The 27,973-nt window shown below is 36.5% G+C and overlaps 1 pseudogene; it reads left to right on the top strand.

Annotated features, from left to right (window-relative positions):
• Positions 1-2,834: 2,834 nt before the first annotated feature.
• On the top strand, positions 2,835-3,634 carry LOC143680498 (SIN3-HDAC complex-associated factor pseudogene; annotated as a pseudogene).
• The last annotated feature ends 24,339 nt before the right edge of the window (positions 3,635-27,973 follow it).

Here is a 27,973-nt window from a genome sequence, read left to right as displayed (position 1 = left end):
CTCTATCACCTAGATCGGCAACTAGACCATGAATAGCATGCTACTGAAACAGAAGGTCCAGGCTAGATAAACAAATACTGAGCCTCTCTCTAATATATCCTGTATTATAAAATTTGTAGAAGGTGATTTTTCTCTATGCCTGAAAGACACAAAAATTCATTTGACTTGAATAAAAATATGTTTGAGATATAGGTTCACTTTTCCTATCTGTAGGGCCTTGGTCAACACCACTATCAAAAATCTTACAGAGTATTTTGTTCACTGACATAGAACCATATATAACATATCTGCATCACTATCTTGCAACAAAGGAGATGTGGCAGTGGCCAACAATCATGGACATGTGTCCCAGAAGTCGCCAACATTAGAGAATTATGGAATGATCTTTTAAAGAAGCAGCTGGAGTACTGGACTGGAGATGATAAACTGCAAAGGTGGGTACTATCCACCAGGATACAGTTTATACCTACAATTAATGAGAACTTTATAGTACTGTGTGCAATTCATGGGTCTAGAAACCATAGGTTGAAAAAGGGAGTGGCCCTGCTTACCACGAATCCAGGAAGCCACTTTGGGAATTTCTGCTTCCTGTCTCACCTTTAAGTTCTGTGAGTATAGAGGTCCTGATTTATACAGTTGGATCACTTCCAGAAGAGGACACAATAAAAATCCTATTGAACTTTAAACTGTAGTTGCTGCCTGGTTAATTAGTTTATTTATAGCAAAAGACCAGCAGGTAAGAAAAGGAGTTGCCAAACTGGCAGGGAAATTTTTGATCACCAACAGGAAGAAGAGTATTTAAAGTACAGGTAAGGTTGTAGCTTAGATGATCCACCTGGCTATCTATTACTACCCCCATATCGAGTTTTAGTCAAACACAGGGAAAACTAGCAGCTGTAGCCTAAGAAAGACATGGTAACCAGGGCCACACACCTTTTAGTATTGAGGTGTACGTCACCCATAAAAAAAGTTACATACACTGGTAAATGTGCTCATCAGTGGTAAAAGGAATCAAGAATGGGAGGTACTGAATAGGTAATTTGTTGCCAAGGATATCAGTTGTTGATGGCTCACAGCTGTGAGCTCACTGGAACTCTCCCTTGATCACATGAACTGCTTTACCCATGGTAGTTTTGCCTCCTCCTACGGGATACAAAAATGTAGTCCACTTGCCTCAATTTGGGAAAATAATAAAGAGCCATGGCAATTCCAAAGCTTCCCACAGTTTGATTAAGGCATTATTTGCAAGTGTATAGCATTTCCCTCTACCAAAATCTGCCTTCATCATTTTCTTAAAGATATATCTCCCAAGAGCTCATCCTAATAATTCTTTGCATGCAACTCTCCATTTCAGAATTCTATCAAAGAGAACTCAGATAGATAGGAAAATTTCAATTTACATTATTCTCTTCACTCTTTTCTTTTCTTTTTTTAATATATATATGTATAAAAATATGTTTTTTACTTATTTTTTTTTTTATTAGAGAAGTTGTAGGTTTATAGAACCCACATGCATAAAGTACAAGATTTCCGTATACTACACAACCACCAATACTTGCACTGGTGTAGAACATTTGTTACAACTGATGATAGTGCTTTTTTGTAATTTTACTACTTTTTTTTTGACAGTAGTTACATTTGTTAAAACTGATGAAAGATTCCTTGCACTCTTGACTTAATGTACAAGACATGTTTTTTTAATCTGCTGACTGTTCCAAAAAAGACTTGTAGAGTAGAAAGGTCTTACTCAAGAATGACAGTTTAGCCTTGGCTGAAATTTATTTGCTTTATTTTTTTCTTCTGTTTTTTGGTTTTATTTTTTAATGGTTGCTATTTATCCTTTCATTTTGGTTAACTAATTTCCAAATCAGAAAACAAGCAGTACAAACAATGCACCAGTAAGTATACAAGTAAATAAGTGCATGTCTTCCTGCTGTTCATTGAATATCCACAGAAACCTACCTGTAGATACTGAAGTCAGTGCGGCCCACCTGGAATGAGCGACTTATACATGAAAGCTATAGGTTCACTATTATAACATTTTATTGTTATATCGGTGGAGGGGGCAAGTTACCACTCAAGATTCTAGCTTATAATAAATAAGACAATTATTTCCTATGTAAAGATAATGATTTTTTTATTCTACAGCTCATTGGGTCATAACTTCTACCACAGGCTGAACCATGGCTGTGGCATACCCCCAGAATCCACCATATGCTTAGTATATGTTGGGGACATAATGGTGAGCAAAAATAAGCACTGGACCCCAGAGCTTGGAGGAAGACAAGAATTAATCAAATTATTCTGATCTAATAAATGTATAAATGCAAATTAATAGTAAGTGTTCTGAAGATTAAAATAACAATATTATAAAATGAGAACACTAAATCAAACAATCCCTACAGTAAATGGTGGTTTAATGAAAAATTTTTGATTAGGTAATTATTGAGCAAAGCTACAAGGATAAGAGAAGGTCATTGCCAAAGACTGAAGGGTGAGAGGAATGGAATATGCAAAGTCCCTCTTGTGAGAGGGAGCATGGTAACTTTGCATAATTTAAAGTGATCAGTGGGTATGAAACTAAAAACAAGGGAAAAACAGGTGCATCAAGAAACAGAAGGGGAAAGTAGGAAAAAACAACCCAAAATCTTGGAGGCTGTGTTAAGGATTGCTTTACACAAGAACAATGTAAAGACCAGGAGAATTTTAAATAAGATGGCTCTGAATTCAATGTGTGCAAAAAATTAGAGTGGTGAAGAGTGAATGCAGGGATTTTTCCAGCCAAGCAAGCTGCTGTAGGAGGACATTATCATGACTGTTATCCAGAAGAAAAGATGTGTGGTTTTCACAAGCCAAAGATTTACCAAAGCATAGAAGGTTGCTGTATTTGCCAGGTTAAGTCCTCCAGTTTTCGATTCACTGACAGTAAACACTATGAAAAGGACTTCCAGAACTGTTTTGCGTTGCACGAGATCATTCAGGATGTATCCTCAATGCCTTTGACCTGCTTGTGAAAAGATTGAAGAAGCTGTTAGCAGGATCAAGATAGAAACAAATAAAACTGGAATCATGTGGCAGATGCAAGCGCAGGATCCAGTCACAAGGCTACATTGAAACCGAAGAAAGTGAAAACAGTCTGGAAACATGAAAAAAGGCAATCAGATAAGTAAACTGCAGAAGGAATTTAAATGTCACAATTCTGATGCTCACAGCACAACCTCAAGTGCCTGCCCAGCCCAGTCTCTTTGTTATAGTAACTAGTCAGTTGATTACTCGGATACCAAGATATCTTCTGGTTCGAACACAACACCAGTCTTTTCCTTTTCAGATCTCACATACTGGAAGAAACAGAATGTGTGCTGTGGAATTATCTACAAAGACCATTTTAAATTGTCATAGACCCACATCTGTTCAAGCCTTGCTGCAGCAATGAGAAAGCAGCTGTGGAGAAGCTTGAGGAGCAGGGGCAGAGCCTCTACCCACCTACATTCAGGAGTGGGGACTGGGGTTTATGGAGAAGAGGAATCAAATAAAGACTAATTTTGGAAAGACAACTGAACAGCAAAGTGATCTTCTGATTTTTAATTTGAATAGTTCCTATTTTGTGAAAAGACAATTTCTAGAATGGGTTTGAATGGGTTATTTTTCCCCCAGTTTCACAAACTCTAAAGGCAGTGTCTAGCTTACTGTTGTAGCTTGGAATCTGCTAGAATGCAAAATACCAGAAACGGAATGACTTTTAAACAGGTGAATTTATTAAGTTGCAAGTTTACAGTTTTAAGGCCATGAAGATGTCCAAATTAAGGCAAGACTATAAAAATGTCTAAAATAAGGCATCCAGGAAAAGATACCTTGGTTCAAAAAGGCTGATAATGTCGGATTTCTCTCTTGGCTGGAAAGACACATGGTGACCTCCTCTAGCTTTCTCTCCAGGCTTCTTAAATGGCTTCCCAGGGGCTCTGTCCATTCTGTTGGCTCTGTGGGTTCTGGTGGCTCTGAAGCTCTTTCCAAAATGGTTGCCTTTTAAAAGGCTTCAGTAAGCAACCCAACCTTGAATAGGCGAAGACACATCGTCATGGAAACAATTTTAAAAAATCCCTCCCAGCAATATTGAATGAGGATTAAAGAGCTTGGCTTTTCAAAAAGTACATAACAGATTCACATTGGTATACCTACTAAAAGAAAAAGATAATTGGCATAATATTTAAGATGCTGAGTATTTTTTAGGAAAGCTAAATGCTGTAATAAAGCTCTTTACAAGTTTTTGAAAATCCTCTTCTCTTGAATTAAATTAAGGGAATTTCAGGGGACAGAGATGAGATTTGCAATATGATAAACCATTTGTAGCTTTAGACTTTTTTATATTGAGAAGAAGTGGTATACTTTTTAGGTTGGCTGGCTGTACTTGTTTTCCCTCATGGTGATAAATCTGTCATAAATCAATGATATGATTTTCCCTTAGAGGTATTTATTAATAATTTTAAAATACTAAGGTCCTGTGGAAATTCAGATTATTTGAACCTGTACTACTGAAATATTAGGCAGGACAGACTAAGCTTTCTATTGCAAATACCTTGAAAGAGAGGACAATATAGAAGAGTCTGGTATTAATGAAGAGGACAGAGTGGAAGGTTTGGAGAAGGTAAGCAAGGGTGGAAAACTAGGCAGATATCATGACAGTAATGATGGCATGGAAGCGAACTGGGAACTTAGAAAACAATGCTTTGGAAATGAATTGATTAATAATAATATTAATAAAAGGCATGATGGGTTTAGTCCAAATCCTTTTTGAGGAGGGAGGAAATGGACTTAATGGGCATTACACTATATCTTTGGTGCAGTAGCAACCTCAGTCTTAGTTCAATAGAACTTGGGTGGGGTTACATCACAAGTGGGTTCTGTACCTACATCCTGATGGCCTGTGGGTTGGTGATTTCAATGGCTGCAGACTCTGAACTAGGGAGAAAAAGCTGTATTTAGTATTTAATGTATTCACTGCCATTCATTCCAAAGCAGCATAAAATTTAAAAATAGTGAAATGATCTTTTGAAACAATGAGAATCTGAATTTTATCTACCTTCTTTTTAGCTATCCTATTCACAGATTTCTTTTTGTCTCCACCATCTTTATTTCCTAGAATTGCATAGCCTTTCCTGAACAGTGTAGGGAAAGCATTCCCTACTGATGTAACTGAAGAGGTAGATGCTCATCTTCTTTTAAATGTCTTTATTTATCAAACTGATAAAATTACTTTTATCTTCAGAATTTGGGTAAGGGAAAGAGTAGGAATTAACATTTTTGAAAGCTATTATGTACCAGGCCGTTTTCACAATTGATACATTCACTTTCAATTCTTACATCAATCATGGGTGATAGTAATTATATCTTAACGCACTAGAAAATTGGCACCAAGAAACATTGTACAGCTTAAGATCATGTGGTTCTTCTTTTTTCCCTCCATTTGACTTAATCCTCCTGTAGAGCTTATAACCTATAGATAATTATCTCCTAGAATTCCATGAATATTATTTCTCAAAAGGCCTGATACATTAAAATATACATCTCAAATAGCACTAACATCTGAATTATCCTGTTCCTATATATCCCACAGCTCATTCTTCATCTCTCAAAGTTCAAAATCCAATTGGCACACTCTCTAAAGGTCATCTGATTCCACATGAATTCTTTGCTAAGATAAAGATTAAACTTTTATACATTATCACTTGAGAAGATCCACTTCCAGTACCATCCATAAACATAACCTCATAAGTTTTCACCTTGCCTAATATACCACACCTTTCAAACCTGGATTTACCTAATTTTTAAAGATTACATGGGTAATAATTCCCACTTTATTACAAGTACAGCCACATTTGTCCCCCTTTGTAGCCTGATGCACATAGTTAGCTCATTTATTCTTGTCCTTGTTTCTGAGACAAGAACTCTAGAATTGGACAAATTTGCCATTGAATGCAAAGAATATCACAAGGTATCAAAGAATGCAAACTCTGGAGCCAAATGGCCTGTGCTTAAATACAACATTTCTCAACATCTTTTTCCTCGGTTACTTTGTCGGTAAAGTGGAGACAGGTACTGCATAGACTTGGGATAAAGATGAAATGAGATGTATGGCAAATGCCTTACAGAGTACATATGAGCCTCCCTCCCCAAACCCAAGATTAAATGAGATAATTCATGTAAAATACATAGCCAGTGTTTGTCAAATAATGAGTTTCCAATACATGCTGACAACTACTACTATAATTAACAATAATAATAATAACAGTAACAACAATCTGTAATATGGAGACAATAGCATTTATCCTGCAGGATTGTTACAAGGTTGTGGTAAATTATATGAAGCAGTAATCTAAGCATCTGGCCCATTATAGGTGATGGATAAATAGCAGCTATTATTGGCACCCTAGTCTTCCATACCTCCTAATACTTTTGTCCATTAACAAGTACAATCCCTGTCATAAAACATCTTCTTGAGTTTTGTTTTAGAGTTATGAAAGTGAAAAAAATAGAGTAAAATAAAGAACCATATCTAATCCAATGCAAAATCATTTCAATTAACTCACTTCAACTATGGCGGTTTACTTATTTGAAAATTATTTCATTCAGCCCTTGGACCAATTCCTCACAGCACTATTAATGGTAGCAGCTCAAGAGATTTGTTGCTTTATTAAACACATCAAATTTGATTGACCTGACTTGCCCCAATATACATCAATATCACCCAAAATATTTCCATGTTTATAAAATGTTCTTCTCCTTCTATTCTCAGAGGCATTGGAGTACTGCTGGTTTTTAAAGCAAAGTTTCCCCAATTCCATTTCCTTCTTCGTCCTCTGGGAACCTGCTCTTTCAATTATCCCTGCACAGTATAAATTATTTAAGCTGTCCCTCTCAGTTGGCCCCAGCCCTTGTAATCTCCAGTGTCTAAGGCTTTGAAACATCTTCAGAAATGTTTCCTTCACAGAAGTTTTCTTCTCCTTTATTTCAGTTTTGCTTCCAAAATTTTCAAACAAATGGTATGTATTGGCCTCTAATTTAATCACCAACTCTCATCTTCTTAAGATACTTTTGAAAATCTTTTGGCTTCTGAGAATTTTCCCCTTTCAAAACTTGCCAATTACTTCTTCATCCTTAAACTCAAGTCTCTCAATCCTTCCTCTCCTTAGAACTCATTTTAGCATTTGACCACTCTTTCAAACAGTCAGAGGAAATGGCATGGAAAAAGGCATAAAAGCAGGGAAGCATTTCTCTGTTCTGGGAACACATCCAAGTTAAGTACCAAAAGTTGCAGGAATCAGGCAAAAGATAAAAAATCAGGCAAAAAGTTAAAATGTCAGGTAGGGAAGAAGAAGAATAAACAATTTCAAAGTTAAAATAAATTGGAGTTAGTAAAAGAAGTTTCAACCATCAGGTGTCACTGTCTAAATACTTATTGTGTACCATGCAGATCAAATTTCGATTTAACTTGGTTATGTGTATATGTGTGAATTGGGCACAATTAGCTCAAATCAACAAAGAGTCTGCTAAAACATTACCAAGCTAACTGTTTTTCTCTCTAAGATTTCAATATTATTGATTAAAATAACACATGAAAATGAATGTGAAGAGGCCTGTGAAAGAGGCTAAAAGCAGCTAGAAATATGACAATAGAGTGAATCATCAGAAGAACAAAACCTTCGGATCCTGTTCTTAGAAATATGAAGGTATCAAATTACCATTGGCAGTAATTTATTACTGGCAATTGATAATTGTTAATATACCCAATTTAGTGCTTTATTTTGAAAATTTGACCAAAACTTAGGGCAAGAAGATTATGGGTAGTGATGGATTTGAGTAAAATAAGTAGAAATTTTTGAACTAAAAAAATGAGCCCACTGCATCAATAATCTGCCTTCATGTGCTAAATATATATGGAGTTTTTTCTCAGATGGTAGAATATAGGGGGAGGGGATGAGAAGGGAGTGACCTGTAAATTCTTGCAAGACAGTGGTTACACAGTCCTTCTTAAACGTGGAATTTTGAACCCTTTTTAGGCATTGTGCAAAACAACTAAATAGAGGTATTTTCTGTCCTCTGAGACATAAAACTCTAAATAATTAGGTTTTAGTTTTAGCACAGTTAACTTCTTTACATTTCTAAAAGTTGGATGGAAAGTCACCCCAAGTAGCACTTGAAGAAACACAAAATAGGTGAAGTTTAATACCCAGGTAGCATTAAACCATTAGTATTATAGCAGTATTGTATGCACTTGATCAGTGCCTATAATTAAAGATGATTTGTATTTTTAAAATGAGTAGAATTTGAAATGATGATAAAAGAAAATAACATACAGTAAAGAAACTGAAAAATAGCATAGCATACTGTGATGAAATACATTTATTTTTGTATAGTCTTCACAATTTTTGTTTAATTTGTTTTGTGTTTACTAATACCAATATTACTTAATATTTCATTTAAATAGGTTTTGAGTTCATTTCCTTTTTAATATATTTTAGCCTGAAACAAAACTTCACATGAAATTTTGTGTTTCAGTATGCTGTGATATTTTTTTCAAGCACATATTGAAATAAAAATTAACAATGAACTTTTAAAAAGTATGTTTGTGAACCACCTACAGTCATTTTGTGTAGCAATCGGTGGTGGGGCAGAAAGGGAATTACCTCTTAGAAATAAATGTCCATGTATTTGGAGGAAAAATCAGTTAAGTGGTTCAACAGCAATGAAAACTGGTGTTTTTTCATTATAATTTCAAAAATGATGTTATATTTTAATTTTAAATTTTAATATTTTAAAATTTATACCAAATTGTGCCCCATTATATTCATATCAAGGGGAATAAGTATATTTTCCAATTAGTCCATTATCTATATACTTCATTTTTATTTGATTCTAACATCAAATTTGGGCCAACGCTCAAACACCATAATGTCAAATTTATAAATGATTCTTGACTTCCAGTAATTGAATAAAATTCATAATGTTCCATCTAGTTTATTTGATTATCCCAGTAATATTATCAGTTGAAAAGTCATTCCATAGATAGTTCAGCTTGTCAATAAGTGTGTGTGTGTGCATGGAGGGGAGGGGAGTGAATCTGAAAATGTGCATAATAGCATTCCATGAAAATAAGTGAGAACAAATGCAGTGCCACAATTAAAATAAAGCACAATCAAAAATACTTCATGAGATTGAATTTTACTATTTAAGCCAACTTATTTAGGTATAAATTTTCATACAATAAAATTCACTTATTTTAAGTTTGATATTTGATTAAATGTATACAGACATGTAGCTACAACTCCAATCAAGAACAGATTTTATTCCATCAATGAAGTATTCTTTCATTTCTTCCCAGACAAACCTCTCATCATTGCTATTAATTATTTTTGCCTATTCTAGAATTCAATATAAATGGTATCATTTAGAGAGTACAGTCTTGTGTCTGACTTCTCATTTTCAGTATAATGTATTTGAGATTCATCCACATCGTTTATATCAGTCATTCTGTATGTATATATTTCCTGTCAGTTCTGTTTCTTTCTCTGGAGAACCCTGACTAACTAGATGGATGGATGGATGGATAGATGGATAGATAGATAGATAGATAGAGCTAGATATTGAGATATAAAATTCCAAAACTATTATCTTTTTACAAAATTGTTTCTTGAAAAGGCTATTTTTTCCTATTGGATTACTTTTACAACTTTTTGAAAATCAGTTAAGTATATATTTACAGGTCCATTTCTGTACCTTCTATTCCATTCTATTAATTTGTATGTCTATTCAACTGCCGAGACTTCAATTTCTTGCTTCATGAAATCAGATTTTTTTCCATTTCTATTCATTATAATTAAAATTGTGTATGCTATACTAATTCATTTCCACATGCTTATAGATTTTAGAAACAGATTGTTAATTTTCAAGATAAAAAGCCTGCAAGAATTTCTATTAGGATTGTACTGAATCTGTAGTTCAATTTAGGAATATTCTCATTTTAACAATATTGAGTCTTTCAATTGATGAAAATGGTACATATCTTTTTCAAAGCACACCTTTAATCTCTTTCAGAATTAAGAAATACTCTAAAAGTGGTTCATGTAGCATTTTTAATTTATCTCAATGTAGTTTACGTTTTTAATGATATTGTGAACTATTTTAATTTAATTTTCATTTGTTTGTTTCTAGTATATAGGAATTCAACTAATATTTTCAAATTGATTTAATTTTCTAGATTCACTTATCAGCTCTAGTACTTTTTAGCTGATGTCATAAGGTTGTCTATCGACAAGAATTTTTATCTGCAAAAGAAGACAGGTTATTTTTTCATTTCCAATTTGTAAACCTTTCATTTTTTTTCCTTCTGAATGTTCTGAATCTAGAAATGAAAGCAAAACCTAGAAGAAATGATCAGTTCTATATAGTGTTGAGTGAAATGTTTTATGTAAATAGAAATGATACTGACATGGAAGAGAACAATACTAAGGAAAGCCCTAAGACTACATTTCATTCTATAAATAGTTCAGACATTTTCATACATTTTTACTTACCTAAAATAGAAGAAACAGATTCAATAGAATATGTCTATGATAATTTCAAGCAGCCTGAATTTATTTTTTACACATCTTAGTGATTTAGCTTTACCTATATTTGAAATAAAATATTTAGCAAACATAGCAAACATTCAAAAAGTTCTTGCTTTTTTGACTTCTGAGAATTGTTTTAAAATAATTTACCTGTTCCATAAAAGACAATTAAGAAGAATTTTTCAGGTGTATTTTTTTTCAAAGATGATCAGTAAACATCGTGCATGCAAAAAGAAGAGTGCAGTTACACAAAAGGGTCAATTTAAAAAAAAAAGAAAGAAAGACTGACTTCATTGTTGCAGTATATTCTGGTCTGGGTCTTGATCATTGCAGAGTTTTGGCATCTGACAGCATAATATGGGTGTCATGGCAGACTGCATTATGTACCACAATTGATATATGTTCTTAATCTTTATTCTGCATTCCTGTGGGTGTGAATCCATTGCAAATAAGATCTCTTGAAGATGGTTATTTTTAGTTAAGGTGTGGTTCAACTGAATAAGGGTAGGTCGTACTCCATACAAGAAATGGCCTTTTTAAAAGAACCCAGAGAATAAGACTTCCGGGAAGAGGGCAGAACAACATAGGTCGAGTTCACCCCTGCTGCAAAGAACAGCTAGAGAAGAGAGAGAAAAGAGTCTGGTAGAGCAATTCCACAGTGTAAGTGACTTGGAAGGGTCTTCTACACCACAAAATAGGGAGGTGTGGTGGAAAAACCGGAAGAATTAAGGTGCAGAGATCTGGACGCTGAACAGCTAGTGCAGACAGCCTTCCAGTTCCAGACAGAGGCCCAGAGCCATCAGGAGGGCACAGAGAGGGAGACCGGGACAAGGAAGTAAGCCAAGCCGAGTTCCTTCAACTGGCTCCCCTCACGCCCTGCCTCAGCGCCATAACCTGTAACTCCCCATACACTCCATGCACCTCATGGAGTGTATGAACCGCATCACTTGCTACCCTACTATGCTCCAAGTGCTCTCACTTGACCCCCCTACCCACGCATCCCAGCTCCACACACCCATCCTTCTCATGTGTGCTAGCCTGCCCCAGACCAATCTCCCTTCCTGTCAGGCCCACAGTCTTGTTCTTCCCCTCTGGAGACCCACCTACTGGTATCCAGCCCCTCAGCCTCCACTCCCCCTCACTGACCCTGCAGGAGGCCACCTGTGCATCTGGGCTATAGATATTCACATTCGTACTCAGGGCACAGCCACACCCAGCCCTTACATTCACTCAGCCCGGAGCTCCCTGAGTTCTGCATGCGCACATCAGCATCTGACCCAACAGACATGTCCTCAGCTCTGGGCAAACACTGATCTGCGCATCTGGGTCACACCCACCCCCAGCCCACTCAAGCACAATCACATCCCACTGCCGCTGAGCTCTGTACACGTGAAACTAGGACCCTACCCCACAGATCCATGCTCAAGCACAGCCACATCCTCCCTGCCAGAACCCATGTGTTCGTACACAGACCTCTTGACCCTGCACCCCACCCCCCCACTGTGCACGTGTGCATACCCCACCTCATAGCACAAATGCCCTTCTCCCACAACTGGCAGGCAATCTTGGGCACATCTGTGTCACATGGCCTCTGCCCTGCACAAGGAGGCACCCCTACCCCACCACCCTCCTGCAACTCCAGACCCACACCAGGACCTGACCCACCCATCAGCACCCACCTGACACATGGTCCACAACCTCCACAACATGTGACCCAGCTCTAGACACTTGCACATCCATGTTCTGACCTCCATGAACCCCTCCCCCTGTGCAAGGACACACCCACACCTCAACCTCCTTGTGCCCTGACTTCTATGCCCTGTATCAAACACTCTGATACCCATGACCTACATGCTTCATGCACCCACTCATATCCTGCCCACAAATGAGCCCCTCTGCATCTGCTCAGCCCCCACATCCACCTTTTGCCATGCCCTACCTCTGTGTCCTTGCCTCCATGGCTCCCACACCACATGTTCACAACCCAGTGACCTGCATACCTTGCTCACAGGTGCCAGCGTTGAGTTCCTGACCTGTGCATATACCTGCACTGCAACCCATCTCCGCACTCTTGTGCTCCCCCCAAGAAGCTCATGCCTGCATTCTGCTCCACACTGGTCCTGCAAATACAAAGCTTTAGACTACTGAAGGAAATCAGATGCAAAGTAACCCTATCAAGATATTTGCATGCCACAGAGACAAAAGAAGATCACTAACCATATGAAGATGCAGACAGATACAGCCCAGTCTAATGACCAAATTAGAACATCAGAGGAAATATAAACTTTGGAACAATGAATCAAAAATGATCATATAACTTTACTAAATGAAATCAGCAAGATGGCTAATGATATAAAAGAGATTAAGAAGATAGCAGAAGAACATAAAGAGAAATTTGAAAGAATAAATTTTAAAAATCAGATAGCACAGGGATTAAAGATGCTACAGACCAAATAAAAAATATACCATAGACACACAATAGCAGATTTGAAGAGGCAGAAGAAAGAATAAGCAAACCAGAGGACAGGAAAATTGATTTTGAACACATAAAAGAGCAAATGACAGGGTGATGCAATGGTGACTCAGTGGCAGAATTCTCACATGCCATGCTGGAGACCTGGGTTCGATTCCTGGAGCCTGTGCATGCCCCCCCAAAAAAGCAAAAACAAAAAAAAAAGAAGGAAAATTTTGAATTAGTACTCAGGGAAATGAGGGACAAAACAAAACACATAAATATAAGAAACATCAGTTTCCCAGAAAGAGAAGAAAAGAGTAAAGGATTAGGAAGATTAGTGGAGGATATAATAGGGGAAAACTTCCCAACCTTTATAAAAGACATAAATATGCAACTCAAATAAGTCCAACAAACTCCAAATAGAATAAATCCAAATAGGCCTACCACAAGGCACATTCTAATTGGTCTGTCAAATATTGAAGAGAAGCAGAGAATCCTGAAAGTGGCAAGAGTAAAACAATTTACTATATATAAGGAAAACCACATAAGATTGAATTCAGACTATTCAACTGGAACTATGGAGACAAGAAGGCAGTGGTATGATATGTTTAAGATCTTGAAAGAGAAAGATTCCAGCCAAGGATTCTGTACCCAGCCAAATTTTCCTTCAAAACTGAAGAGTAATTAAAATTTTCACAGGCAAACAAAGGCTAAGAGAATATGTTAATAAGAGACCACCTCTATAAGAAATACTAAAGGGAGTTCTACCAACTGAAAAGCAAAAGATAGGAGAAAGGTCTGGAAGAGGGCAGAGAATTGAAGAATATCAGTAAGGGTAACCTAAAGGATAAAAAGAGAAAGAAGGAAAAGAACATATAGATCTGAAAAATAAAAGCCAAAGGATAAGATGGTGGATTAAAGAAATGCTTTTATAGCAATATCTTTGAATGTTAATGAACTAAATTTATCAATTAAGAGATACAGATTGGCAGAATGGATAAAGAAATATGATCCAGCTATATGCTGCTTACAAGACACTCATCTTAGACACAAAGATGCAAACAGATTGAAAGTAACGGACTGAAAAAAAATGTTCCATGCAAGCTGTTACCAAAAGAAAGCAGGAGTAGTTCTACTAATATCAGACAAATAGACTTTAAATATAAAAACATTATAAGAGACAAAGAAGGACACTATATATTAGTGAAAGAGACAATTAACCAAGACGAACTAATAATCATAAACGTGTATGCTTCCAATCAAGGAGCTCTAAAATACATGAGACAGACATTGCCAAAACTGAAGGGAACAATAGATGTTTCAAAAATAATAGTAGTAGACTTCAATACACCATTCTCTTCTATATGCAGAACAACTAGACAGTATTAGCAAGGAAATAGAGAACTTAAACAATTTGATAAATGGATTAGACCTAACAGACATATACAGGTCGTTACATCCCAAAACACCAGGATATACATTCTTCTCTAGTGTTCATGGAACATTAGCCAGGATAGATCATATGCTGGTACACAAAACAGGTATTTATAAATTTAAAAACATTGAATTATCCAAATCACTTTCTCTGTTCACAATAGAGTGAAGATGGAAATCAATAACCACCAAAAAACAAGAACTTTCACAAATATATGGAGATTAAATAACACACTTTTTTAAAAATGAGTGGGTAAAAAAAGAAATTGCTAATGAAATCAGTAGCTATCTAAAGATGAATGAAAATGAGGATGCAACATATCAGAACTTATGGAACGCAGCAAAGGCTGTGCTGAGAGAGAAATGTGTTGCCCTAAATGACTGTATTTAAAAAGAAGAAAGAGCAAAAATTGAGAACTTAACTGCTCACCTTGAGAAACTTGAGAAAGAACAGCAAACTAAACCCAAAGCAAATGGAAAAAGAGAAATAACAAAGATTAAAGCAGAATTAAATGAATAGGAGAACAAAAGAAACAATAGAAACAATCAATAAAATCAAAAGTTGGTTCTTCAAGTAAAACAATGGGCCACTGGCAAGGTTGACAAAGAAAAAAAGAGAGAGGATGCACATAAACAAAATCATAAATGAGAGGAGGGTCATTACCACAGACCCTGAAGAAATAAAAAGGTAAATCATAAGAGGACACAATGAACAACTACATGCCACAAACTAGACAATTTTGATGAAATGGACAAATTCCTGGAAACACATGAACAATCTATATTGATTCAGGAAGAAATATAAGATCTCAACAAACCAATCACAAGTAAAGAGATTCAACCAGTCATCAAAAATCTTCCTACAATGAAAAGCCCAGGCCAGATGGCTTCACAGGGGAATTTTATCAAACATTCCAAAAGCACTAACACCAGTCCTGCTCAAAGTTTTCCAAAAAAAAAATTGAGGAAATAGGAACACTACCTAACTCATTTTATGAGGCTAACATCACTTTAATACCAAAACTGGGTAAAAATGCTGCAAGAAAGAAAAACTACAGACTAATTTCCCTAATGAATAAAGATGCAAAAAGTCTCAACAAAATATTAACAAATCGAATCCAACAGCATACTAAAAGAATTATACACCATGAGCAAGTGGGGGTTATACCAGGAATGCAAGGATGGTTCAACACAAGAAAATCAGTTAATGTGATACAGCCCATTAACAAGTCAAAAGGGAAAAATCATATGATCATCTTGATTGATGCTGAAAGATCATTTGACAAAATTCGGCATCCTTTTCTGATAAAAATACTTCAAAAGGTAGGAATCAAAGGTAACTTCCTCAATATGATAAAAGGCATATATGAAAAATCCATACCTAGCATCGCACTCAATGGTAAGAGCTGAAAACTTCTCACCTAAGATCAGGAATGAGAAAAGGATGCCCTCTCTCACCACTGTTATTCAACATTGTACTAGAAGTTCTAGTGAGAGCAATCAGGCAGGACAGAGAAATAAAAGGCATCCAAATTGGAAAGGAAAAAATGAAGTGATTCTATACTTGGAAAATCCTGAGAAGTCTACAACAAAGTTACCGGAACTAATAATCAACAAGGTGGCAGGTTATAAAAATTAATGTGCAAAAATCAGTAATGTTTCTACACACAAGCAATGACCTAAACAAAGAGCCAATTAAGGAAAAAATTCCATTCAAAATAGCAACTAAAAGAATCAAGTATCTAAGAATGAACTTAACTAAGGATGTAAAGGACTTGGACACAGAGAACTACATAACATTGTTAAAAGAAATCAAAGAAGATCTAAATAGATATCAGCTAGGGTTCTCTAGAGAAATAGAACCAGCAGGAGATATCTGTAAACATAAGATTTATAAAAGTGTCTCACACAACCATGAGGATGTAGAGATCCAGGATCTGTAGCTCAGGCCATGAGCTTCAAGGAAGGTTCTCAGTGAACTCTCAGGAGAGGCTGACTGGCTGAAGCAGAGAGTGATTCTGTCTTCTGAATCTTCCTTAAAAGTCATCCAGTGATTAGATTAAGCATTACTTATTGCCAAAGATACTCCCCTTAGCTGACTGCAGATGCAACAAGCTGTGGATGCAGCCAACACGGTCATGATTTAAGACCATGAAATACCCTCACAGTGACAGGCCAGCGCTTGCCAAACCAGACAACTAGACAGCACCACCTGGCCAAGTTGATACATGAACCTCACCATCACCATTCACCCCTTGTCAATTTGGCAGCTAAACCCATCACCTTAAACCATACTTAATCTATAAATAGAAAACAATGACAGACGCATTTTTCCTCACCTGACAATATTCAACTGTCCTGCATACAACTGGAAATGCATTATATCTCTCCAGAATAGGGTACAAGTCCTTGGGTAATATTTACTCTTAAATTTGATATCCTATAACTTAAATACTATAACATGAACAAAACAGATTATGTCATATAATAAAGGGGATAAAATAAAGAGGAAAACAAAGATATTGATTTATGTATAAATATGTAGATATTAATTGCAAAGAAAGGAATATACGTATCATTACTGTGCTTGTTTCTTTAACTGATCACATGGTGGTAGTTCATATTTATCAGTACCTTCTTCCACTACCTGGTTTGAAAGTATTATGTGACCTAGAAAAGCCACATTTTAATCCTGATCCATTTGTGGTGGCAGCCATTTCTTTAATCCCTATTCAGAATTGTAGCTTGAAAGCTTGATTAGGTTATCTCCACGGACATTTGACGTGCCAATTGTGAGTATTAACCTTTGATTAGAGGGACATGTGACTCCACTCATTCCAGGTGGGTCTTGATTAGTTTACTGGAATCCTTTAAAAGAGGAAATGTTTTGGAGAGAGCCATGAAGACACCGAGCCCATGCAGCCAGAGATCTTTGGAGATGTAGAAGGAATATACCCCAAGGGGAGCTTCATGAAACAAGAAGCCTGGAGAGAAAGTTAGCAGATGTTGCCATGTTCACCATGTGCCTTTCCAGTTGAGAAAGAAACCCTGCACATCATTGGCCTTCTTGAACCAAGGAATCTTTCTCTGGATGCTTTAGATTGGACATTTCTATAGGCTTTCTTTAATTTGGACATTTTACAGCTTTAGAACTGTAAACACCTAACTTATTAAATTCCCCTTTTTAAAAGTCTTTCCATTGCTGGTATATTACATTCTGGAAGCTTTCAAACTAGAAGGTGGAAAGACTTTCTTTGCCCATGGATAGGAAGGGTAAATGTAATAAAAATGTCAAGTCTACCCAAATTGCTCTACAGATTCAACACAGTACCAATCAAAATCCAACAACCTACTTTGAAGACTTGGAAAAGCTAATTACTAGCTTCGTCCACAAAGGAAAGAGACCCCAAATAGCTAAAAAGCATCCTAAAAAAGAAGAATGAAGTGGGAGGATTAATACTCCCAAATTTTATAATTTATTATAAAGCCACAGTGGTCAAAACAGCATGGTACTGGTGCAAAGATAGAAGTATTGATGAATGGAATTGTATCAAGAATGTAGAAATTGACCACCCCTATGGTCAACTGATCTTCAACCAGACCCCCAAATCCATGGAACTGGGACAAAATAGTCTTTTCAATAAATGGGCATAGGAGAACTGGATATCAATAGCCAGGAAAATGAAAGAGCACCCCTACCATACACCCTATGCAAAAATTTACACAAATTGGATAAAATACATAAATATAAGAACCAGTGCCATAAAGCTCCTAGAAGAAAATGTAGGGAAACATCTTCAAAACCTAGTAATAAGAAGTAGCTTCCTAAGCTTTATACCCAAAAGACCTGTAACAAAAGAAAAAACAGATAAATGGGAACTGCTCAAAATCAAATGCTTTTGTGCCTCAAAAGACTTTGTCAAAAATGTGAAGAGGCAGTCAACTCAATTGGAAAAAAATATTTGGAAATCACACAACGAATAAAGGGTTGATATCCTGTATACATAAAGAAATCATACAACTCAACAATAAAAGGACAAGCAACCCAATTATAAAGCAGGCTAAAGATACAAATAAACATTTTTCTGAAGAGCAAATACAGATGGCTAAAAGCACATGAAGACGTGCTCATTCTCATTAGCTATAAGGGAAATATAGGGCAAGACTACAATGAGATACCACCTCACACCTGTAAGAATGGCTTCTATTAAACAAACAAGAAACTACAAATGTTGGAGAGGATGTGGAGAAATTGGGACACTTATGCACCGCTGGTGGGAATGTATAATGGCACAGCCGCTATGGAAGACAGTCTGGTGGTTCTTCAGAAAACTAAATATTGAATTGTCCTATGACCTGGCAATGACATTACTCAGTATATACCCAGAAGAGCTGAAAGCAGTGACACGAACAGAGATTTGCACACCATTATTCATAGCACACTATCCACAATTGCCAAAAGATGCAAACAATCCAAGTGCCATTAACAGACGAGTAGATTAACAAAATGTGGTATATATAGGCGATGAAATATTTAAAGCAGTAAGGCAAAATGTCATGCTGAATGACGTGCCAGGATGGATAAGCCTCAAGGACATAATGCTGAGTGAAATAAGCCAAATACAAAAAGATAGATACTGTATACTTCCACTTTTATGACCAGGTAAAGATAAACTCAGAGGTTTATAATACAGAATATAGAGGACCTACACATACACAGAAGCTTGAGATGGGTGAACAGTTTGCCTATGAAGTTGAACTTAACTGTAAGGGAATAGATAGAAGTGAAGGTGGTGCGCTAGTGGGCCTAAAAGTAATATTACCTAAAAGTAATATTACCTAAAAGTAATATTACTGATTGCATATGTAGAATGGTATGATTTCTAAATGTTGGGTTAATTTCTTTTTTTCCGTTAATTAATAAAAAAAAAAGTAATATTACCATATTGAAAGTGAACATGATTGAAAGACTCATGTGTCCCACCAATTAAAGCTACAATAAGTGCAATTTATTTATAAAAATAAATAAGTTCTTGCAGGATCTACTACAAAGTATGAATCTTGTACAAAGAGTGTATAATTTGGGGGTTGTTCTAGTTTGCTAGCTGCTGGAATGCGATATACCAGAAACAGAATGGCTTTTAAAAAGGGGAATTTAATGAGTTGCTAATTTACAGTTCTAAAGCCAAGAAAATGTCCCAATTACAGCAAGTCTATAGAAATGTCCAATCAAAGGCATCCATGGAAAAATACCTTGGTTCAAGAAGGCTGATGAAGTTCAGGGTTTCTCTCTCAAGTGAGAAGTCACATGGCGAACACAGTCAGGGCTTCTCTCTCAGCTGGAAGGGCACATGGCAAAAATGGCATCATCTGCTAGCTTTCTCTCCTGGCTTCCAGTTTCATGAAGCTCCCTGGGAGGCATTTTCCTTCTTCATCTCCAAAGGTCGCTGGCTGGTGGACTCTCTGCTTTGTGGTGCTGCAGCATTCTCTGCTCTCTCCAAATCTCCCATTCTCCAAAATGTTTCCTCTTTTATAGATCTCCAATAATCCAATCAAGACCCACCCAAGTGGGTGGAGACATGTCATCACCTAATCCAGTTTAACAACCACTCTTGACTAAATCACATCATCCAGGGAGATGATTTAATTATAGTTTCAAACATACGGTATTGAATAGGGATTATTCTACCTTTATGAAATGGGATTTTGATTAAAACATGGCTTTTCTAGGAGGCATACTTCCTTTCAAACCAGCACAGGGGTAAAGGGAAAAAATGTTATTGCATGCTATGGGTTATGTTTAACAGGAAAGCATCAACTGTCCCACAGCAATAACAGAAGTACATAATGGCAGGAGGAGGGATAGGAGTTAGGGGGAGGTTTGGATTTTCTATTTGGTGAGGGTGTGCTTCTTGGCTATCTTTCTCTTGGGAACAATGAAATGTGAATGAACCTGTGGGATATTTGGTGAGGCAAAATAAGCTTGAAACAAAACAGCAAGTATTGTATGATCCCATTTAGAAAACTGGGGCCTAGATTGTAAGCTCTTAAAGCAGTCACATTTAACCCAGAGTGGTGAGTGTTATTTCTGGATTTTGAGGTGCTTTATATATGTATAACCTGGTATTTTGGGATGAGAGTGAAGCCAATTGTGTCGGGATTAAGTTAATTCAGAATACAGGGTTAAGGAACACATTGCCTATATTTTAGAACTTCAAGTATTCTTTAAGACCAAAAGGAGAAAGTTTTATTATGTCTAGAACCTCAATTTTCTGTAGTACATAATCTAACTCAACTTGTCTAGATATATTATTTAAGCAATCCCAACAGAGGGAGCCCAGATTAAGAATGAGAGCCTGTATATCTTAATGTAATGCCTGGATACATCCCAGAGTATATTAAGCAGATAATCATAAGTATTGACGAAGTTCATTGAAGATGGGGGAAAAATTATGGAACTTTAAAATTTACCACCAAGGAAACCCTGGATATTATGTCAAGTATTATGGACACCCAAATCAATATACCAAGCCCTTGATCTCGAGGCTTAGTTTTGTGAATCTTATGTATATAGTGGAGATGCTTAGCCTACCTATAGGTATGTCTAAGAGTCACCTCTGGAAGACCTCTTTTGTTGCTCAGATGTGGCTTCACTCTCTCTAAACCCAACTCTGGAAGTGAAACCACTGTCCTTCCCTCTATGTGGGACATGACATCCAGGGATGAAAGTCTCCCTGGTGGCATGGTAGATGATCCCCAGGGATGAGCCTTGTCCTGGCACCATGGGATCAACAATGCCATCCTGATAAAAAGGGGGGAAAGAAGTGTAACAAATAAGGTATCAGTGGCTGATAGAGTTCAAATAGAGTCTAGAGGCTACACTGGGGGTCATTTTTAGGCATACTGCAGTTAGATATTGCTACCTATCATAACTTGCCAACCCCCGACCAAAACCATTCCTGACAATATTAAAGAATACCTAAGGCATTAAATAATAGTCTATAAAGTTTCCACATACAAGGGTAACTTTCCAAAACCTTCAACCTCCAGATGGGTCCCTGGACCAGATAAATCCTGAAATGCTGAGAGGCCAGCATTTCCAGAACATCAACTAACTAGTTCCATCCCCCTAGCCCATATTAAAAATAGCCCCTTCCTAAAGAACAAGTTAGAATGGGCATAGCCCAAATACCACTAAAGAGTGGGAGAAAGATCAAAGATGATGGTGGAGTTATACAGAGAAGATTGGGTTTAACAAATGAGTGTGAGTACTAAATCATCAGGCTGATAATTGTTTTAGTCTGCAGAACCTTAGAGCAGCTAGAAGTAAAAACCTAAAATTGTGCAATTGTAAACCATACCAAACTCTGAAATATGTTCTACAACAAATTTTTGTGATATACTTTGAAATTTCTTGCTTTTATGTATATATATTATTTAAAGAGAAGAAGTAGTATAACAGAGAAGATAGGATTTTACAAATGCATAGGACTGCTGAATCATTATATTGTTATTTCTATTGGTCTCTAGTGTCTTGGAGCAGCTAGAAGCAAAAAATGAAATTTATTGCTTTATTGTATATATGTTTTATTTCACAATATAAATAAATAAATAAATGATAGCTATAAATCCAAAAAAAAAGGAACCCAGTGCGGGGAGAGGTGGGACTCCGCCGAGTCCGGTCCCGCTAGGCTAGCGAGGGTGCACTCTTCCTGCCAAGGGGGTTCAGGGAGTAGAACCGCCAGGCGCAGAGGGGGCTCGAGCCGAGGGTTTGGGTTGGAGGCACGTGCACAGGGGACCACTGCGGGTCTGAAGGACTGGAGGCCGAGTCAATTAAGGCATGAAGCAGGGCAGCTTTATTGTTGGTAGACGCTTATGCCAGGGCCACCAGTAGCTAAAGACCATGAGGCTCGGCGAGCCCTGGGTTATATACAGTTTGAGGGGAGGCGGAGTTAGGGCGTGGACTTCAGGGGAGGGTAGCCAATCACACAGGCACCATAGAGATGTTGTTCCTGAGTGTGCTTGTAGCAGTGAATGCTGGGCAGGTGGAGGAATAAGGAGAAGACCAATAGGGTTAAAGAGACAAGGCTGCATCATCACTAGTCGCCGGTGAGGCTTGTAATTCAGAGGTTTAGAAGAACCGGACGTGCCAAAATGGCGAGGGAGGGAGAGAAAGAGACTAAGCTACCAGGCCAAGAATAAAATTATGCCACAACCCAGAAATCACAGAAGCCAGAAAGAACAGGACAGCTCCATGTGACAAGAGACAGAGACACAAGTGAAGGAATTCCAAAGATTACAAACAGCCAGTAACAGAATACTACAGTCTCTGGGAAAAAGCAAACCTTGCCAATATCTTCATTTTTTTTTACTGCTTAAGGCTAAAGCCTTAGAACCAGTGTGTCAATCAATTCTGTTGTTCATGGCAACCACTGTCCAGAATTCATTATAGCAGCCTAGTAAGCTAACACAGGAGTTGAGAGAAGTAACCCTGGAATCATAAAACCCAGGTTCAAATTGTCTCTCACTTGTGATCATTCTGTGGCCTTGAGAGATATATTTAACCTCCCTGTGCCTAAGACTTCTTCATCTGTAAAGTGAAAATAATTATTGTAACAATCTATTAAGAGTTATTGTGAGGATTAAATGAGTTGTTAATTGTAAAGGACTTAGAAGCACTGTGTGTGGGTTTCTTTTTAATATATTAAATGTATTTCAGTTGATGAAGAATGCATGTTATTCATATGCCTCAAGATAAAACTGTAATAGTTGTTTGAAGAATTATTCTCATCACTAGTTCAAGAAGTTACACATTTAAATATAGCCAGAATGCAGATTTTCATATGCAAATATATTTCAATGTCCATATTATAGGGTAAGATCATAAAAGATAAAAAAAAAACCACATTTTTCATGGAAGTTAACAAGAGCCAAGCTTCTGCATATGCATGCACTCTGTTCTTTTTTCCTTTTACAATTCACTACATTACAATTTCCTGGACCTTAAAAGGCAACTTAAATATGACTTTCTCAGGGAAGCTTTTTGGTTCCTCTTTTCAGGTTGCATCCTTGGTACATGTCTTAATGAATCCTTCATCTACCTGTATTGTGCTCATCAAAATTATGCTTAAATAATTATTCCTGGGTGGGTCACAGTGGCTCAGTGGCAGAGTTTTCACCTGCCATGCCAGAGACCCAGGTTCAATTCCTGGTGCCTGCCCATGAAAATAAATAAATAAATAAATAAATATTCCTGAAATTTGTCCTTTTATGTCTCTTTAAAAAGAATACTTTAAGCTGTTTAAACATGGGGTATTTCTTATTTGTAACTGCATCTTCTGTTTCTAGCAGATTCTGACGCAAAGTATCTGTAAGTTCCCTAAGAGGATAAATCTAGCCTTACACATTTTATTTTTTGAAGGCTTTTTTTTTTGTATGCTATATTGTGGGGGTCACATTTTATTTTTTTTTTCCATGTGAATATCCCCTTATTGCAGCACAGTTTGTTGAATTTTTGTTGTTTTCATTTTATTCATTTGTTTGCTTATTTGTTTGGGAAATGAATGGGCTGGGAATCGAACCTGGGTCTTCACATGGCAGGCAAGAACTCTACCCACTGAACTACCCTTACACCTCAAGGAGGTTTTTTAAATACATTTTTATTGAGATATAATCACACAGCATAGAAACCATATGAAACATAAAATCACTGGCTCACAGTATCACTATGTGGTTTTGCATACATCCCCATGATCAAATTTAGAACATTTTCATTACTCCGGAAAAGAAATAAAAACAAAAAAGATAATCCTAAACTTCCCATACTCCTTACCCCCTCATCCCATTTTTGACCCACAATATTGGTGTGGTGCATTCGTGACTGATGATGAAAGAGTATTAAAATTACTGTTAACTACAGTCCATAGTTTGTGATAGGTACATTTTTTTCCATTTACCATTCTATTAATAACTTTTTGTAATAGTGTTACATATTTGCTCTAGTTCATGAAAGAACTTTTTTTACATTTGTACAGTTAATCATAGACATTATTCACCACAAGATTCACAGTATTATACATTTCCATGTTTTAATCTCCAATTTTCCTTCCGGTCACATACGTGAGTTTATACTTCCCATTTCCACCACATTCACACACCATTCAGCACTGTTAATTATTCCCACAATAACATGCTACCATCACCTCTGCCCATTTCCTAATATTTAAACTCAACTTAGCTAAACATTCTGAACAACACTTCCCATTCTATGTTCTCATTCTGTATTCTGGCAATGTATATTCCTTATTCCTGCTTGGGCAGGCACCGGGAATCGAATCTGGGTCTTGGGCATGGCAGGCGAGAACTCTGCAGCTGAGCCACCATGGCCTACCCGTCATTGTGGTTTTGACTTGCATTTCCCTAATAGCTAGTGAAGCTGAGCATCTTTTCGTGTATTTTTTAGCAGTCCGTATTTCCCCTTTGGAAAAATTTCTATTCATGTCTTTTGCCTATTTTTTGAGGGGGGGGGGGTGCATAGCCTGGGAATCGAACCCGAGTCTCCCACATGGAAGGCAAGCATTCTACCACTGAATCTATTGCCCATTTTAAATTGGGTTGTTTGCCTTTTTATTGTGTTGTAGAATTTCTTTATATAAACTGGTTATAAAGCCCCTTTCAAATATGTGGTTTCCAAATATTTTCTCCCATTGATTCAATTATCTTTTCACCCTTTAACAAAGCCCTATGAAGCACTGAAGTATGTGATTTTGAGGAGTTCCCATTTATCTATTTTTCTTTCGTTGCCTGTGTTTTGGGTATACAGTCTCAGAAACTACTGCTTATCACTAGATATTGAAGATGTTTCCCTACATTTTCTTCTAGAAATTTTATGGTGGTGGCTCTTTTATTTAGACTTCTGATCCACTTTAATTTAATTTTTGCATAGGGTGTGAAGTGGGGGTCCTCTTTCATTCTTTTGGTCATGGATATCCAGTTTCCCTGCACCATTTATTGAAGAGTCTGTTCTATACAAGTTTAGTGGACTTGGGAGTCTTGTCAAAAATCAGTTGACCATATATCTGAGGGTCTATTTCTGAATTCTCAGTTCTATTCCATTGATTAATATGTCTATCTTTACGCTAATACTATGGTGTTTTGAGTACTGTGGCTTTACATATGTGTTAAAGTCAGGAGGCATGATACCTCACACTTCGTTCTTCTTTTTCAAGATAGTTTTTGTTATTTGAGGCTACTTATCCTTCCAAATAAAATGGATAATAAGCTTTTCCAATTCTGCAAAGTAATCTGCTGGAATTTTGATTGGTGTTGTACTGAATATGTAGATCACTTTGAGTAAAATTGACATCTTAATGACATTTAAGCTTCCAATCCACGAACATGCAATGTCTTTCCATTTATTCAGGTCTTCTTTGCTCTTTTAGTAATGTTTTGTAATTTTCTGTGGACAAGTCCTTTACACCCTTGGTTAGGTTTATTCCCAAATATTCAATTCTTTTAGGTGCTATTTCAAATGGATTTCTTTTCTTTATTACATCTTCAAATAGTTCATTACAATTGAGTAGATGTGACATCGATACTTGCATGGTGATCTTGTATCCTACACTTTGCTGAACTCACTTATTAGGTCAAATAGCTTCATTGTCCTTTTCTGGGATTTTCTAAATGTGGGATCATGTGTTCTGCAAATACTGGCAGTTTTACTTCTTCTTTTCCATTGGGATGACTTTTCATTCTTTTTCTTGCCTAACTGCTCTAGCTAGAACTTCTAGCACAATGTTGAATAGCGGTGGTGACATTGGGCATCCTTGTTTTATTCGATATTAGAGAGAAAGCTTTCAGTCTCACCATCAAGTATAATATTAGCTGTGGATTTTTCATATATGGCCTCTATCATATTGAGGAAATGTCCATCTATTCCTATTTTTCTAAATGTTTTTATCATGAAAGGATGATGAATTTTTTCAAATGCTTTTTCTGCATCAATTGTGATGATCATATGGTTTTTGCCTTTTATTTTGGTAATGTGGTATATTATATTAATTTACTTTCTTCTGTTGGACCACCTTTGCATACTGGAATAAAACCCACTCGATTATGGTATATAATTCTTTTAATATGCTGTTGGATTCTATTTAAAAGTATTTTTGGGGGATTTTAGCATCTATGTTCATTAGAGAGATTGGTCTGAAGTTTTCTTTTCTTGTAGCATCTTTATTCAGCTTTGGTATTAGGGTGATATTGACTTCATAGAATGAGTTAGGTAATAATCCCTCTTCAATTTTTTGGAAGAGTTTGAGCAAGAAGGGTATTAATTCTTCTGGAATGCTTGGTGAAACTCACCTGTGAAGCCATTTGGTCCTGGGCTTTTCCTTCTTGTTAGGTTTTTTATAACTGATTTTATATATTTACCTATGATTAGTTTGTTGAGGTCTTCTTCTCTTTGACATTTGACTGTCTAATTACTCTGTGTTTTAGAGTGGGTCTATTCACATTTATTTTGTTTGGAGTACATTTGGATTCTTGGAAGTGCATTTTTTTTTTTATATGGATGGAAAATTTTCAACCATTATTTCTTCAAATATTCTTTTTGGCCCCTTTTCCTCTTCTCCTGCAACTCCAGCGATGCACTTATTTGTGTGTTTTGTGTTATCGATCATTTCCCCAATGTCCTACTCAATTTTTTCTATTTTTCTTCAATTTCTTCACACATTAGTGTAGACATTTAGCCTTCCAATCCAAGTGTTTCTAGGAATTTGTCCATTTCATCTAAGTTATCTACTTTGTTGACATACATTCATAGTAACTACTTATGATCTTTTTTATTTCTTTTGGCCCATGGTAATGCCCCTCTACCTCGTTTCTGATTTTATTTGCAGCTTCTCTCTTTTTCTCTTTGTCAGTCTAGCTAAGGGTTTACCAGTTTTATTGATCTACTCAAAGAAGCAACTTTGGGCTTTATTGACTCTATTTTTTTTATTCTCCATTTCATTAATTTCTGCTTGAATCCTTGTTTTTTTCTTTCCTACTGCTTGCTTTAAGATTAGTTGGCTGCTCTTTCTTCTGTTCTCCCATTGTTCAGTTAGATTATTGATTTTAGGTTTCTTCCTTTTTAATGTAGGCATTTAGGGCTATAAATTTCCCTCTCAGCACTGCTTTCACTGCATCCCATAAGTTTTGATAAGTTGTGTTCTTGTTATTATTTGTCTCAGGCCATTTACTGATTTCCCTTATGATTTCTTCTTTAGCCCACTGATTATTTTAGAGTGTATTGTTTAACTTCCATATATTTGAGTATTTTCAAGTTCGCTATTTGTTATTAACTTCCAGCTTCATTCCATTATGATAAGAGAAAGTGTTTTGTATAAGTTCAATCTTTTTAAATTTATAAGACCTGTTTTGTGCCGCAACAAATTATCTCTCCTGGAGAATGCTCCATGAGCTTTGAGCATTGAGAATAATG

This window comes from Tamandua tetradactyla, chromosome 4, assembly GCF_023851605.1.
Source record: "Tamandua tetradactyla isolate mTamTet1 chromosome 4, mTamTet1.pri, whole genome shotgun sequence".
In the NCBI taxonomy this organism is placed as follows: Eukaryota; Metazoa; Chordata; class Mammalia; order Pilosa; family Myrmecophagidae; genus Tamandua; species Tamandua tetradactyla.
Note: the sequence above shows the minus strand (reverse complement) of the source record. Positions and strands in the feature narration are given on the sequence as shown.